The sequence below is a fragment of the Canis lupus genome, chromosome 15 (assembly GCF_003254725.2).
Source record: "Canis lupus dingo isolate Sandy chromosome 15, ASM325472v2, whole genome shotgun sequence".
NCBI lineage: Eukaryota > Metazoa > Chordata > Mammalia > Carnivora > Canidae > Canis > Canis lupus.
Window position 1 is genome coordinate 46,839,321 of NC_064257.1, and position 15,688 is coordinate 46,855,008.

At 35.5% G+C, this 15,688-nt stretch overlaps 1 long non-coding RNA gene across 3 annotated transcripts in view; it reads left to right on the forward strand.

Moving 5' to 3' along the window:
• Nucleotides 1-15,688, forward strand: part of LOC112654358 (uncharacterized) — a 104,006-nt gene that overhangs the window by 65,235 nt on the left and 23,083 nt on the right. For 2 of the 3 annotated variants that reach the window (XR_007402326.1, XR_003132935.3), the window contains exon 5: nucleotides 8,563-13,738. This is a non-coding gene — a long non-coding RNA (uncharacterized LOC112654358). Of the gene's footprint in view, nucleotides 1-8,562; nucleotides 13,739-15,688 lie in introns of those variants that run through there. The other variant, XR_003132936.3, reaches the window with a different exon arrangement.

The following is a 15,688-nucleotide window of genomic DNA, read 5'->3' on the forward strand; positions in this document are numbered from 1 at the left end:
CCAAACTTTTCTGGAATATGAGCTCTTTCTTATGGCTTCATCTAGTATTTCTAATTGTTAACTCAAAATCTAAATCTCTTGCTTTGATTTGGTATCAGAGTTGCACTCTTGAGTCTCCAGGTGCTTCTTATATGTTTATAACTTGTGTAATTAGTGCTAGGTGAGGTAAAAGTTAATTGTGTTTCCTGTGAGTAAACTGCATTGAAAAATTATTAGTACCTTTATCTGTGGAAGCAGACATTCACTATGTACAGATCTTTGCTTTCTTAAGTTACACAAATATAGGGCTTTCTGTTTAAGAAGATAAAAGTATTCTCTTGCATCAATTTGGGTACTACAGATAAAAGTTCATGACAATACATTTGACAATTCAGAATAAATATGCACCTTTAAAACTATAACTTATTGGGGCACCTGGGTGGCTCAGTTAATTGTCTCCCTTCAGCTCAGGTCCCCAGGGTTGTAGGATTGAGCCCCATGTCCAGTTCCCCACTCAGTGGGGAGTCTGCTCCTCCTTCTGCCCTCCCCCTTCTTGTGCTTTCACTCTCAAATAAATAAAATCTTAAAAAAGCAAAAAAAAGATAACTTATTAAAACTGATGCAAATGCTCCGGATATTTAAAAAAAGAAGTATTGACAATGACAAATTACCAGGTGATTACAAAAAGAGGATCAAGAGGTCAATGTCACTTATAAACATAAAAACAAAAATCTCAAACATAATATTAGCAGAGAGAATCCCACAGTATGTTAAAGGGATGGTCTTTCACTAGTGTTGCTGATGTGGCCTCTGGGAGGGTTAGTGTTATCTTCCAATATACTCATTTCTTGTCTGAAGGCTTTCTCTGTAACATATGCATGGAGGTCACAGATACCAGAGAATTAACACTTTCCAGAAACAGTGATTGATTGGCAGGAAGGAGTTGGGTTATAAATATTCCAATTCCCTTATGTCTCAGGTGGGATAGCTCTGAGACATGTGCCTATACCATTCCCCAGTGTTTCTTGGTAGGCTTAAGCTCCAGTCACTGACCATGGCCACTGGCTTGATAATTCATCCTTTCTTGTCTTCCTTTTCTCCCTTGTCTCACTTCTCCACTCCCTTATCAGAGTTTTCTCCTCAATAAACTACTTGCAATGAAATCTTTTTCTCTGGGCTAGCTATGTATGTGTGTGGCAGGGGGGTGGGGGAAGAGGGAGGACCCAAGCTAAGAAAATAACCAAGTTGGAAGCTGGATTATTCCAGAAATGGAAAATGCTTTTAGCTTTAAAAAATCAGTGAATTTCATCCATCACATTTACTGAATAAAGGAGGAAAAAGATACCATAGGATTATCTCAATAGATGCAGTAAAAGTATTGTTTTAAAAGTCAATACTTATGGTAAAAATTCCTACCATAAAAGGGAATTCCTCAGTCTGAAAAATAGTAGGTATAGAAAAAGGAATTGCTCAATATGAAAATTCTGTATATGTACAGAAAAATCCTACAGGAAACATAATAGTTATGAAATATTTAAATTTATGTCTTTAAGATAGGAAACAAAATATTTGCTATCACTACTTCTATTCAACATTGCACCAGAGGTCCTAGACAGAGAAACAAGGCAAGAAAAAAGCATACACTTTGTAAAAAAAGAAACAAACTGCCATCATTCATAGACAAAATAATCATTGGTATAGAAAATTCAAAAGAAGGTACCTACAAATTATTGGAACTGATAAGTGAATTTAGTGAAGTAACTGGACATAATAGGGTTGATATAAAAATAAATTTTATTTCTATATACTATCAAATAATAATTAGAAAATGAAATTCAGGGGTGCCTGGCTGGCACAGTCAGGAGAGCATGTGGCTCTTGATCTCTGGGTCATGAGTTCAAGCCACATGTTGGGGATAGAGATTGCTTAAATAAAGTTTTTTTAAAAAGAAAAGACAGGCACTGGGTGACTTAGTCTGGTAAGCGTCTGCCTTTAGCTCAGGTCATGATCCCAGGGTCCTGAGATTGAGCCTTGCAATCCCCTGTGGCGGGGAGTCTGCTTCTCCCTCTCTCTCTGCCCCTCCTCCCACTCATGTGCATGATTTTTCTCTCTGTCAAAGAAATACATAAAATCGTTTAAAAAATTAAAACAACAACAACAACAACAATGGATAATAGCATCAAACACAACAAATAGCCAAGAATAAATCTAACCAAAGATGAAAATAAGTCTCCATATGACACAATAAAACATCATTAAGATGAGCTAAAGAACTAAATAAATGGAGAGATTTGGTAAATTTTCATTAATTGGAAGGCTCAGTATTATAAAGATGTCATTTCTTTCCAAGTTTGTCTGTATCAGATATTATGCAAGTACAATGTACTTTCAATCAAAAAGTTAATTTTTTTTGTTTATTTGCCCTAGAAACTCTGACAAGGTGATTTTCTATTTATGTGGAAGTGTAAGAGGCCAAGAATAGCCAGGATAATCTGAAAAGAACTATGGAGGACTTACATGAGGTTTCAAGACTCACTATAAAGCCACAGTAATTAAAATAGTGAGATATTGATGCTAGGATACATACAAGGTGAAGAATAGATTTAAGAGTACAAAACTTACCACAAATATATGATAATTTATATTAAAGGTGCTCCTGGGGCAGCAGGAGAGGCAGAAATGGAAAGAAAAGCCTTTTTAGCATATGGTACAAGATGTATTGGTTATCCAAATGAAAAAAAGGTAAACATTTATTTTTACTTACTATTGACACAAGAAAAGGAAGAGTGAATAGTTCTAGTCAAGAAATAGAATCTCTAATTTAAGACCTTCTTGGAAAGAAATATCCAGGCCAACTGAATGCTCCAGATATTTAAGGAAGAAATATTACCAATAGCCAATTATTAGGCCATTGCAAGATATCAACAGGCTACTCTCACTATGAACATAAAGGCAAAAGTCCTAAAAACAATATTAGCCATGAAAATGCCACAATATGTTAACCATAGAAAGCACACTATATAAAAAATAAATTCCAAATAACTGTAGACCTAAATGAGAAAGGTAACCCAATATTCTAGAAAATAACATGGAGCGTATTTTAATGACTAAGATATTCTTAAATAGGCAAAGATTCCCCCTTCAGCTTTATTGAGATATAATTGGCATATAATATGTATAAGTTTAGGGTATTGATTTGATATACTTCTATATTGCTACATGATTACCGGTGTAGTGTTAGCTAACACCTCTATCACTTCACATGCTTATCATTTCTTTTTTTTTTTGTGGTAAGACTATTGGAAGATTCGCTCTTAGTAACTTTCAATTATATAATACAGTATTATTAACTATAACCACCATGCTGTACATTCCACTGGGATGAACTTATTCATCTCAAAACTGCAATTTTGTACCCTTTGGCCAACATCTTCCCATTTTCACCTCTACACCCAGCCTCTGGTAATCACCATTCTACTTTCTATTCTATAAATTTTTATTTATGGATAGCTTATATAATTGTTTTTATTTGTAGGGAGAACAGGGGCCAGAATTTTCTATGTTGACATTTTGACAAAGATTTCTTAAATAGGATGTAAAAATTCCTAAACATAAAAGAAAAGCTTGATAAATCAAATTATATTAAAATTAAGATTTTTATTCACTGAAATATATCCTTAAGAGAGTGAAGAATTGTTGTTAAACTATGGACTTTTACATAAAAATCATAAAGAATGCTATAGAAAACATTCATGACCTCATGACCCAGCTTAAGAATAAGCTTTTATTTATTTATTTTTTATTTATTTTTTTTTTTTAAGAATAAGCTTTTATATGATATACATTACACATATAGTTGCTATTTTTATTTCTCCTGATCACCAAACCTCAATGTAATTACTTTCCCTCTCTTCCCATCCCCTGGGGTTAACCACTTTCTGGAATGTTGTGTTTCTCCTTTCCCTGCAGGTCTTTATAGTTCTATAGGAGATGTACCCCCAAATAATATATATTACTTTATTAGTCAGGGTCCCAGCAGAAAAATGATAGTACAATCCATTGGGTAAATGAAAGAAAGTTTGTAAAGAGTCTTTTTGCAAAGGTGTGATAAACTTCAGGAAACTGAAGTAGTATCTTGAGACTAGTGGCTTTGGAGTTCCACTCCTATCTCTGAATTTCAAGAGCTAAGGAAAACTATCAAAGAAAGGATGTGGGGAGAATAAGGCTGCCTGAACAGAACCCAGCCCTTTGGTCAAAGTAGGCTTCAGTCCATGAAACCTTGCATAGAGGGAGCCAGGAGGATGGACTTCTCTGATCTCACACTCCTGCCTCATGATGCTCCTCAGTGAACCCAACTGAAATCCAGAAAGTATGTGTGTTGTGTGTGTGTGTGTGGGAGGGCAATGATGCAGAGGACAAAAGTCAGGGCACAAAGAAGTGTAGAGAAAGGAGAAGAGTGCAGCCAGGCACAGGGGAATGTACCTCCCTGTCAAATATGCATTAGCACCTTCAGCATATTACACTATTATAGTAAATTTATTGTGTTCTCTGTGTATCCTTTTGCCACTTGCTTTCCTCTCTAGCTTTCTAAAACTTGATCTGAACTTAGTGTGTATATATATATATATATATATATATGCATATATATTATATACATTATATATATAATGTTATTTCTAGACAGATATTGATTCAAGAAGCAAGCATATTGTGCTTTCACCAGTTTGGTCTTTGTTAAAGTTTGTAGTTGCAAACAACAAAATCCACCTATATTATTTCAAGCAGAATAATAATTTTTTTTTTTTTTTTTTTACAAAAGGATGTTTTACATCATGGAGTCTCTGCAATGGCCGGAGAGTCAAGCTTGATGGCCTTGTATTCCTAAATAATCTTCAAACTGCAATGCTGTACCACTCCACTGGGGCAACTTGCTGTGGGCTTTGAATGTTGCAGGGGACACTAGGAAGTAGGACTATTGCTACCACAGCATCTGAAGGCTGGCTGTCTTTACCCCTTTGCCAGCAACGATTTAATACTGTATTTTTTCATTCACTCCATTCTCTTCCAAACTCCTATTTCATCTGAGGTGCACTGGAGAGGCACAGGTCATGAGCTCATACTCTAGCTTTGAGGGAAATTGGGAAAGCAATTTTCTAGGCTCTGCTTTGGGGAGGTGAAGACTTTCTTGTCTTTATCCTTTAGTGCTAATTAGTGGCATTATTCAAAATAACTATTGACTGCCTTTTTAATGATATTTGTGATTTTTCTAAAATAGTATGAAATGCCATTTTATTGTTGGTGATGTATCTCATTATTTGGTTTTCTTTCTTCATTAAAATTTTAGGGATCCTTGGGGGAGGATAATAATCTTTAACTTTTCACAGGAACTAGCATATTACTATGAACATAGGAAGTGTAAAAGAAATGCTTGTTTTATGATTGTTCCATGGTTTGAGTGTTGAGGGACTAGAGACCATGGTCAAGTAATAAAAAGAAAACATATTTATGTGCATTCTACTGTCCAGATCATGATACAAGGCAATTCACACAATCCCTATTGCTAGTTATCCAGGAGTATACTTGTCATTTATTAACATGCTTTTGATTTTTCTTTCCCTATCACTCCAACTTTTAGATTAAAAAGAGGGCAAAGGCTGGGAAATAACATGGTATTTATAAAAGTCCAAAGGGAGATGAAACTTGGATAATAAAATAAAATAATCAACAAGACTGTTTTGGGGGAGAATTTTTACGAAGAAATAGGAAGTTGATTAGAGGTTGGATTTGTCAAACAACTTTTATAGTAGGAGTATGTCAGTAGCCCTTTGGGGGCTTCCTAAAACATGTCTTGGGCATAAATAACCAACTGGCCAATAAACTTCTAAAATGCTTGAGACCATAGGGCACAGAAAGAAGTTAAGTGAATGCTAGACTTGTGTTTGTGTTTACTACTCACTTATTATATGTCTTATCTCCATCTGATGTGGGTGTGCTGATGAATATTGGAGTTTGAAAAACATGGAGGAGAGATGAGGCAATGTGTTAATCCCCATACATGAATGAATCCATGGTTGAATGGATGAATCCATGATGAATCTATGTCATAAGCCCATACTTGCCCACCTAGGATACAGTTGAGGCACTCAGGAAAAATGCTAATAAAATATATGGAAATCTTGGCAGAATAAATATAGGACCACAGACTTAGTATAAATCTGGGAAGATCAAAATCATGTTCCAGTTTAAAGAGAGAGAACAGTGGTAGCCAATTATTTATTTTGATTAGCAAAGGATATCTAAAAGCCATCATAGTTTTTGTTACCTAGGCAGTATGGAGATCCATGAGATCCAGGAAGCAGGAGTGAAAAGTGGAATCAATCCAAGGTCCAGTGTTCTCTGACGTTTACTGGCAGATAAGGTGTGTGTTTGTGTTCTCTGTGTGTATGTGTGTATTCATATGCTAGCATAGAATAAGGTTTTCTGACCTGTCTTATCAGCACATATTAAGCACTTACTAGGTGTAAAAGAGTTGTCTAAGTGATACTAAAGAAGAGAGGGTGCTCTCTGCTCTGTGGTGGGAAGAGCAACGTGCATCACTGTGATAGAAGCTCCATTGTGGAAATGGGCTCTGTTTATTGCTGTATTCTTAGCACTCAAAACAGCCTGGTGCTTCAATAAAGAAGCACTAAGTAAATTAATAAATTATTTCTTGAATAGATTCATCAGTTCCTCTGATGTGAGTGATGTTTAACTTTAAGTAGGCAAGTCAGATAGCGAAGACCTAAACTTAGATAGTGTATGTAATTCTCACGGAAGCATGAGGCTCTGAGACTGGGCAGGTGTGAAGAATGTATGACAATAGGAGACGCACATAGATGCTGTTTGCCAAGCTGGAGGGTGGCAAGCAAAAACAGAGCGAGCAGAAGAAAAACTGTAAAGATCCCACAAAGTAAAACCTCATATGACTCGGTGTAATTCTGGAATTCCAAGTGATAAGAGGCAGAGCATCTTTACTTGCGCCAGTTAGAAGTATAGCTATATATGAATAATGGTAATGGGTAGAGTAAGATTTTAAATTGTGAAGTCAGAAATAGCTGTGGGCTCTGCAAATAGGGCTACAGCTGCCAACCATAGAATAGCCTTTATGTACAGTGTGGAAAGAACAGTTGGTCAGGCAAAGGTTTTTTCAGCCACACCTGTTCACTCAGATAGCAATTGCCAGCACTGGTATCTCTTTATAAAGATAAATATATATTTTATATAACTATGTCTATGGTTATATACACATCTTATAAAGTTACATTGGTTAATTATGCTCTTTTAAATGAAGAATACAATCTGTTATGGCACTGGGTCAAAATTGGTATATCTAATGTCATGTAGAGGGATCTCTTAGTTGAGATGATTCTTTCAGAGTTATTAGTGTGGTTTCATTTATGAGTACAATACCAGTAGAACCTTGTTATGAATAACTCATTAATTATACCAAGCCAGGTATATCATGGGTCAAATCACTTCTCCTGAAGTATAACAACCACATATAATAAAGCCTGAAACATAAATAAATTAAAAAAATAAAAAAAAAAAATGTTTTAAAAAATAAATAAATTAAAAAAATAAAAAAAAAAATGTTTTAAAAAAAATTGGGATCCCTGGGTGGCGCAGCGGTTTGGCGCCTGCCTTTGACCCAGGGCGTGATCCTGGAGACCCGGGATCGAATCCCACATCGGGCTCCCGGTGCATGGAGCCTGCTTCTCCCTCTGCCTGTGTCTCTGCCTCTCTCTCTCTCACTGTGTGCCTATCATAAATAAATTAAAAAAATAAAAAAAAAAAAATGTTTTAAAGCCTGAAACAGTGCAATTGGCCTATTCGCCTTTCATTCGCTCACTTCACAAATGCATATCAAGTAACCTCCTAAACTGGAGGGATTATGGGTGATAAATTCATAAACTTTGTCCATAATTATCGTAAGGAAACTAGGTTTACCTTGTGAGGTGGGCACTTTAAAAGAATTCTTTCAATGTTCTGTGGCAATATTAATATCTGTTATGAAAACTTTTCATCCTAGATTTTTTGAGAAATGTCCATAGCATCTTTCTCAAAGTGGTTTTTTAGAACATCTATTGAATTTTAAACAAAAATAAAATAAAAGGTAAGTAGTAAGTGCTATTTGAAAAACCTGATTGTGTGTCATTACAATTATGAAGTTTAAAAACATAGCTACAGGGTAAAAACTTGTTGGAGCTGCTTGTCCCTCAACTCAGACTTAATCCATGCTATTAACTATGATTAAAATTCAAGATACTTAATTGTCATGATTTAGAATAAGTCTATGCACCCTACAACATGTTTACGTGGAGTATGTTTTTCTGGTTAAAGTCATAGAGGAGGAATTATTTGCCTGTTATGAGATTCTCTTCCTATATCAGAGATTATAATTTACAAATTGTTTAAAAGAAGTTAAATGATTTCTTATTTATCTATGGAAGGTGGTAATGTCAGGTATCCATTGCTACATGACAGATCATGCCAAAACTTTGTGACTGAAAATAATAATCATTTTATTTGCTCCCAATTTTCCAGGTCAGCTGGGAGACTCTTCAATTCTGAACCAGCTTTGTTCATCTCTATGGGCAACAGGCAGCTCATCTGAAGCTGGGTGGTCTGGGATCATTTCAATTGCCTATCTGTCAGCTGGAAGGTCAGATCATCTAAAGCCCTTCAGCTGGTCTCTCATTTTCCAGTTAACCTGGGTGTCTTCATATGGTGGTGGAAAGTTTTCCAGATGCAAGAGAGGGCAAGTTCCAAGGTACAAGTCCTTTTCAAGTTTCTGCTTACATTCATGTTTGGCTTTTTGACCAAACCAGGTGAAAAACCCCAAGCCCCCAAGCAACTGAAGATTCAAGTAGTAAAGATTCTCCCCTTTGTTGGGAAGAACAAAAAAGTAACATTGTATGGCAGGAATTTTCTTATAGAAATGGCAGGAATTTCTAATAATTCATTTGTAATCTACCATTGTGTATTCTACAGTAAATTTTACTCTTCTTGGTCAATGAATGTCAATGAGCATAATATTATGTAAATGCTAGTTTATTTGTAGGTTGATTCAGGTTCTTGAATTTTAAAAAAAGTCAATATTAATTCAGAAGCTGTTTTTGGAAAGTAGCATTTACTTATAAGTAGAGATTAGGAAACATACTTTATCAAGAAAAAAGCCAAACATTTAAGAATTATTTGAGTACAATAATCAAAGCAAGTTGGTTAGGATAAAGAAAGGCTGACCTCAAAAAAAAAAAAATAAATAAAATAAAATAAAATAAAAAAAAAGAAAGGCTGACATCTGCTTTGACTCTAAGGTGAAGCCTTTTCAGCTCCACTAGTAGGATACTCAGTCTTTTAGTTGGTATAATGTGTATAGGTCTCTATGGTTTTTTCTTTGCTTTTCTCTGTTCCACTCTCAATGGCCTATACTTTCATCCACACATCATCACCTATATTATAATGACTCCCAGTCCATATCTTCAGCTTTGACCTGTCTTTTGAGTGACAGACCTATTTAATTAATTGACTCCTTGATTATCTCTGGAAGGCTTTGCCCATAGGTAGTCCAACCTAGGCATGTCTAAATCTGAACTCATTGCTATCTGCCCAAACTTTTCTCTCCTACTGCAATCTCTAACTTAGTGAGCGGTAATGCCAAAATCTATTTCATGTCCAAACTGGTGACTGTAGAATTAGCTGAGGCTCTTTCCTCCTATTATTGCCTCCTTTTTGCCCCTTTAATATTTCTGGGTTTTAGCTCCTCCAGTTCCACTGCATCTATCCCAATCAGACTCCTCAGCTCATCTCTCTGCTTTCAAGTTTTCCCCAAATGCTTGCAATCCCTTGAATTCCTAGAGCTTTCAAACTAATTTTAATATTTGCCTAAATGAGGTAAATTAAGAATGCAAATTTAATGTAAATAATTATGTTTTCAAAACTCAATTTCTAGAAAAAGTGTTTTAAGATGTGAATTTCATCATGTCATTCCAAAGCTTCCATCAAGAAACTCCTGAAATCTCCAAGATATGATCCACTTCTTATCCTGGAAAACAAATCTCTCTAGGATCTGACCTCTGGGTTCCATCAGGGGAAACTGCCAAGATGCTTTATGATATCTCTTGCTTCCTTGTCCAAGCTGATCCCTTGCCTTTATTATCCTTCTTGATCTCTTTCCTTCTCCACATGATTAACTCTTGCTCATTCTTTAAGAAATCTAAGGCCGTCTTCCTTGGGAAGTGCTCATAAGTTAACAACCAGACCTAGGTGGATGGTCCACTGCTTTCCCTTATATGGTATACAGCCATCATAAATCACATCCCATAGTTTTTAACTGGTAATTTACTTAGGTCTTCTCTGTTGTTGATCTGTGTGATCTTAGCAGTTAACACAGTCCCTGACACAGAGCAAGTTCTCAGTACTTGTATTACTGAGATTGAATGAATTGATCGAATGAACGAGTGAATGGATGAAGGATGTGAGGAGAGTATGATTAGATTGGAGCTGTCCATGTGCCCTGGCTAGATCTCCACCATACATGCATGGTGGGACTACTTATTATTCAGAGGTAATTTATATAAGCCTGGGTGTTGGAAGGAATGCAAGTAGAGTTTAAGTTAAAATTCAACTGAGGGTATGAGTGGGATCAGGTTGAGAATGGGAACAGCTCTGCTTCTGAAAATTTAGAAGTCATTTATAAGTTATTTTATCATTGAAAAAGGAGGTCTGTTAGACATTTCTCTCAATACAATTGGGGGGATTCATTTTCTTTATTATTTGTTGCTAACTCTTAGTCTCTGCTGGGATTCTCTCTAAACTCTAATATTCTTCTAACCCTGATATCACTGAGTGTTTTCCTAGAGAATTTAAACTAATTTTAATACTTGCCTAAGAGGCAAATTGGGAATGTAAACTTAATGTAAATAATTGTGTTTTTCAAAACCCAATTTAAATAGTTTTGGAATATCTGCTGTTTTAGATTATTCAGATCAATGCTTCTAGCATCTAACCATGGATAATGGAGTTGTAGATGATTAGTAAATTGAACCTGATTTTCTGTATTTATAAGTAAGTTTGGTGGTAACAATAGATTTTCCTGCTCTTTCATTTTGGTGTATTCTGCTTTGAAAGAGAGATTATCTTCTATAAATGGAGTTCTTTTGATTTGCATCTTTATAATACATCAGGAGTGGTGTTAAGAAGACATTTCTATCATTGGTATAAATATCTATCTACTCAGTGAAAAGAAGAGTTTTATCACTAACTTTTTGTCCCACTATCTTTCTTTCCCAGGTACAGTGGGTTCTTAGTCAATATCTTTATTTTTCCCAGCAGTGCATTTCTCGACCATTTACCTGCAACCACTGACTGCTCCATTTTTTTTTGTTTTGTTTTGTTTTTTTGCTTATGCTCTGGCTATTATTTTCCCTTCTATTTTTTGAGAAAAGAAAGCTATCAGATAAAACACTTTTTAACTGCCTGCCATGAAACTTGGTAGGAATTATACCCTTTCTTGTCTTTCCTCTTTCTCTCACAAAGTAGGAGGACTCATTCTCTAAGGCTTGACCTGGCATCTTTGCCTAGAATCCATCTTTCTCCAGACCTCAGTGTTTCCCCATTAATATTTGAACACCCTCAAGACTCTCCCATCTTGTAACTTCACATTCCAGTCCAGGGTTTGCATTAACTCTCTTTTGTTTTAGAGCCAAATATCTTGAAAGGGTTGTATATTTCACTTGTCCCCTTTTCCTTCCTCTTGACTTACTTCCTACTTAGTCTACACCTCATTTTATTCTGAATTCTGATCCGTCTCTTCATTTAAACTTGTCAAGTTTATCATTGTTCTTGTCTCTAAATGCAATAGGTATCTTGAAGTTTTTATTTTATTGTCTTGAACATTCAATACTAACTGTCCCCTGTCAACAGAATAAGATTATCCAACAAGTAGACTAAACATATGCTTGAGGCTCTTGCAGAATCAAAGAAAAATTGAAGAAAATTAGCTTCAGTAAATTTACCTAAATTCTTCCATCAGAAGTTTAGAAAGAAACTATTTGGGATCCCTGGGTGGCGCAGCGGTTTGGTGCCTGGCTTTGGCCCAGGGCGCGATCCTGGAGACCCGGAATCGAATCCCACATCAGGCTCCCGGTGCATGGAGCCTGCTTCTCCCTCTGCCTATGTCCCTGCCTCTCTCTCTCTCTCTCTCTGTGACTATCATAAATAAATAAATAATAAATAAAAAATAAATAAAAAAAAGAAACTATTTTAATTTCAGCATATTTGTTGGTTTCATGCTTCATGAATGGACAGATATATAATATATGATAGTTTTAATATACATATATAAAATCTATACTTAGGTTTTAAATTCCTATGTCAGAATATTACAATCTTCTAATGTCTTTAAAAGCTTTAAACTAGCTCCTACTTTCTGGAACTCTCTTCCATTACTTTTGTGCTACTATCAATTCCTGGTTTCTCATGAACATCTCTTACTGCTGTTACTTCCTCTGCAGGATCTTTAAATGTTGATGTTCTTTGGGGTTTTGTCCTGACCTGTCTCCTTTTCTCACTCTAACCAAAGTCACTGGATGAGCTCATCTACATCCAAGCTTCAGTTTTTTTCTCTGTGATGATACCTGCCCAAACTACATCTGTGTGTTAGACCTCCTTTCTGAGTTCTTCATTAATATACCAAATACTGGACATTGCCCCTCACATACATATATTGGAGATGATTCAAGTTTACCATGCTCCCAAATGATTTCAATGTGTTTCTCCATAAGTTTCTCCTTTCTCCTCAGTGTTCATCACTTCGATGAATGATACTACAGTCCAAACCAGAAACCTGAGATTTTTACATAAGTCCTCCCAGTCCTTTGTCATTATAACCAATCAATCACCAAGTCCTAGGATTCTGCTCCCTGTTATGCCTTGATTATGCTTACTTCTTTCCCGAGCCACTAACACAATATTATAGGCCACCATCATTTCTTTTTTTAATTACTATGATAATCTTCTAATGGATACTTTCCAGTCTATTCTCCAATTTAGAACCCAAGTGATTAAAAAAATAATAAACAATGTCATCTTGTTTCTCTCCTGTATAAAGTCAGTACTTTTAAGATAACTTAAAAATCTTTCTGGGGTACATCCAGACAATGGAACACCATTCAGCACTCAAAAGAAATATGCTATTAAGCCATGAAAAGATATGGAAGAAACTTACCTTTTTAGCATAATACTAAGTGAAAGAAGGCAATCTGAAAAAGCTATATACTGTATGATTCCAACCGTGTAACATTCTGAAAGAGGCAAAATGATGGACAGGGAAAAAAAAAAAGATAGGTGGTTTCCAGGGGTGAAGGGAGAGGGAAGAATAAATAGGCAGAGCACAGAGGATTTTTTGGGTAGTGAAAGATTCTGTTTGATACCAAAATGGTGGGTACATGGTGTTATACATATGTTAAAATCCATAGAATGTAACACAAAGAGTGAACTGTGGACTTGGGGTGATGTGTCAATATATGTGGACTATTTTGGACTATGTGTCAATATATGTTCATCCATTAATAAATCTACCACTTTGGTGCAGGGTGTTGATAGTGGCAGAGGCTGTGCATGTATAAGGACAGGGGTATATGGGGACTCTCTGGTGCTCAGTCTTATTGTGAACCTAAAATTGCTTTAAAAAATAAAATATTAAAAAAAAACCCCACAACGCTCCATGGTGTGGCTTCTTTATTTCTCTTTAAAAGAATCTCTTCTCTACTCTGCCCTTGCTGTATTTGTTTTCATAGGGAACTTCTTTGTTTCCTATTGAGCTAGCCATTGTCTTACTCATCCCTGAGCCTTTGCCCATTTCATCTTACTTTTCCTCTTTGCTTGCTGTCTGCTTGTCATCCTTGATCATTTATCATACTACTTTGTTACTGTGTTTTCACTTTTCTGTCTTCTTTTGCCAGACTTTACATTCTGAGTCCATTTTGTTCACTATAGTATCCCTAGAACTGAGCATGCAAAACATTGAATAAATGAATAGGTGGCATAGGGTTTGAAGAATTTACTCCCATTCTTATCTAGAACTACCCTGCTTTTGTTTTCAACTGCTCTGAGCTTTTGGTAAGAAAGCACTCTAAGAAAAATTACCAGCCTAGGTTGCCAGATTTAATAAGAACAACAAAAATTACAGGACACGCAGATAAATTTGATTTTCAAGCAGACAATGGACAGTATATTACTATAAGTATGTCCCCTGATATGTAATCTTTGTATAATATTTAATTTAATATTTATATAATATTTGGGATCATTTATACTAAAAAATCTATTCATTGTCTGGAATTCAAATTTAACTGAGCTTCCTATATTTTATCTGGCAACATTACTCAGGCCCCAAGATCTGTTTCCTGGCTACTGGAATCATTTGGTTAAACACAGATAACAGAATTGAGTAACTGCCTCCATCTTAAGCTCTCTGTAGTCAATTTCTGTTGAGGACTCCCCTTTCCTTTGCAAATTTTCATTTTTTAGTGCTTGCAGCAGGGCATTTCCATTTCCATGGAGAGAGATTTTGCCATTTACTAGGAGGAAAAAGTTTTGACTTTGAGCTATTGTGTTATTTATATATAATTCACACACCATACAACTCACCCATTTAAGGTGTACAGTGCACAATTCAGTATATGCAGAGTTGTGCAACTGTCATCACAATCTAATTTTAGAACATTTTCATCACTCCAAAAAGGAATCCAGTACCTATGAACAGTCACTCCCTATCTGTCACCTAACCCCAGCCCTAGGCAACCACTAACCTACTCTCTGTCTCTATGGATTTGGACATTTAATTTAAATGGGATCATATAATATGTTTTTTTTTTTTTTTTTTTTTTTTTTGTGACTGGCTTCTTTCCCTTAACAAAATATTTTCAGGGTTCAATTATGTTGTAGCGTGTATTCTACTTCATTTCTTTTTTTTTTCTTTGCTGAATATTATTGCACTGCAGGAATACCATATTATGTTTATCCATCAGTTGATGGACATTTGGGCTGTTTCCACTGTCTTTTGTAAAGGAAATATTCTAAAATAGATTTTGTATTTTGTATTTGTTGTCTATGGTCAAGCTTTAGAGGAAAGTAAAAACACTATACTTGTTTTAATAGTTAAAGGATTTTATTCTGCTTTTGAAATTTCTTTGGATTCATTGACCTATCCCTGCTTTTATCCAAATCTTTTCTTTCACATAAGAATTGTTTAATACAAGAGGTATATTGGTTGTTGTGATAAGCAATGAAGATTTTTGTCAGACTTTATCATTCTGAGACCTCAGAAAGTTTAAATTTGAGAATCTGTGGTATTACAGGTCTGTCCAGTGTGGTATTTTCCATGACTACAGAGAATATTATAGACTAGAGCATCTGGAATTGATTGTTGTCTTTGGCACAAATGTGTGAAATTGTGGTGTGAGGCTGGAGTTTTTATGTTATATGTTTTTACATAATGTATTCTGGTGTGATCTGTGGATAACTGCACCTAAGATGGCAAGTCAAAATATAAAACCAAACCACATCAAGGTAATAAGGATTTTTGAGACTTCACAGATGTAGAAATGTCATTTTAAGAACAAGTAATTTCTTAGAGAATATGAGTACATGAGAGTCAACACTGACC